General features: G+C 36.1%; 1 long non-coding RNA gene across 1 annotated transcript; it reads right to left on the bottom strand.

Annotated features, from left to right (window-relative positions):
* On the bottom strand, nt 1-1,880 carry LOC107854709. The gene is made up of 5 exons (XR_007051099.1): nt 1,845-1,880; nt 1,082-1,127; nt 365-471; nt 150-251; nt 1-67 (listed from the first exon to the last, which is right to left on the bottom strand). It is a non-coding gene; the product is annotated as an uncharacterized LOC107854709 (long non-coding RNA).

Genomic DNA, 1,880 nt, shown 5'->3' with positions numbered 1-1,880 from the left:
TGCGCTTTACTTCTCCTTTCCCCACAGCCCTTGCAACATTTTGAGACCGATCAGTGAAATCTTCAACCTGTGGAGATCACAATAAGCCATTAATTCAGCACTTCAAAAATTGCAAAGCGCAGAGAACATTAACATGCGAAGATAACTACACTGATGCAGCAAACTTTGGAGTCCCATGTTCTAGATAGCCAAGATGCTTCGTAGGTGCTTGCACATAGTCCTTTGGCCCATAGCTTTTCAATCGACAATAACTGCAATGAAATGAGACCACAATGAGACAAAAAACTGGATGTTTGCTAGGAACTGGGAATCTCATGCACAGCCGCACTTTAAGATAAGGCCAGATTTATTGAATTAACAGTACCTTGATTAAAAGCTTCACTAGCAGCTCAGCCACCGTCTCTTTGTTCCTCTTCCCATAGTTCACAAACTTATTCAACGACTTTGCCACCGTATCTGGATCAGATCCATCTAAAACATTTCCACCAAGGAATATTACCGAGCTACTCAAAACAAAAATCTCATGAAAAAACAAAGTGCAAAAAGAAGACTTAGAATCTACTTGAATAAAATATCTCAACAATCTCTTGTTGAAATTTAGAATCTAGTCTGTAGAGACAGTTGCATTCCTCACTTTCTTATTGCCTGGTGTTTCCGAAGTTTGTTAACAGCATAATCATGTAACTAGCAATAATCTAGATAATCATCTTACTCACTTATGACCGCTAACAGCTATTACACCTCATAATACAGAATCCTAACACGAAAGAGGACAAATTGTTCATTTACTGTGAACAGTAGGGTCAAGTATCAATAAAAATCAAAAGTCAATCGAGGCGAAAAGTGCTAAACCAAAACAGCCAAGATCTGACAAATGGGAGACTTTTCGTACACATTCAGTTCTGATGCTTAGGGTCCTATATGTTTTCCTTCAGAAAAAAGTATTTCTATAATGATCCTTTAATCCTCGGAAATTTTCTTTTCTATTACAGTACTTCACTAAACTCTGTACTGATACTGAAATTAGTGCATATCTTTCAAAAGGCGTTCGGAAACTGAAAAGGTAAAGATTTGTAGTTACCTGCTAATATGGCAGAAAATGGCGGTAGTATTGGAGGATTTCGTGTCTGCAAAGTTCATTCATTAGACCGAAGAGTTCACATGACCCCAAATGAAAAAAAAAAAAGCAGATTATTAACTATACAACTACATCAATATCACTCTAGAAAGGAATATGCACATACTTTTCAGCACACATCAACTTTCTCTCAGATAAAAACAAAAACAAATAAAGTAAAAAAGGCAAGGCTTTCAAAATTTATGTTTTCCCATGAATTTAAATTAGTAAAGCATAAATACTAGGCATTCAGAAACATTAAAGTTATTCTGAATAACTAAGGCTATGAGTGGAAAAATTGAGATGAAGTAAATAAGCTATGGCCTTTCTAGACACAGACCTTACCCCTACCTCAAAGGTAGAGAGGTTGTTTCCGATAGACCCTCGGCACAAGGGGAAAAGACAGTCCGGAAAAAGAAGTAACGGAAGTACAAGAAACACTAGATAGACAACAAAATAATAGGCCTTCCTAAAAAGTATAGATCTTTTAGTTTTATTTTTAACAATCAATAATACTTTTATTGACAAAAAGGGTTGAATCCAGCAACAAGAAGTTTACAAGAGCAACAGCACTTGTACAAGAGGGTGCTTTACAAAAGCTGCACCAGACCATCTTTTTCTTTCTCATTTTTTTCTACTCAAAGTGATCAGCATGCAATCCATAATATGTAACCAAGAAACAAAGAGTAAAATGGCAACTGAGAAATAACTTGTACTTGGCTCGTACCTGCAAATGAAAAGCAACCAAAAGTATTACAGATAA

This window comes from Capsicum annuum, unplaced genomic scaffold (assembly GCF_002878395.1).
Source record: "Capsicum annuum cultivar UCD-10X-F1 unplaced genomic scaffold, UCD10Xv1.1 ctg72307, whole genome shotgun sequence".
Lineage (NCBI taxonomy): Eukaryota > Viridiplantae > Streptophyta > Magnoliopsida > Solanales > Solanaceae > Capsicum > Capsicum annuum.
The sequence above is the reverse complement of the archived record's forward strand: the minus strand, read 5'-3'. Positions and strand labels throughout refer to the sequence as shown.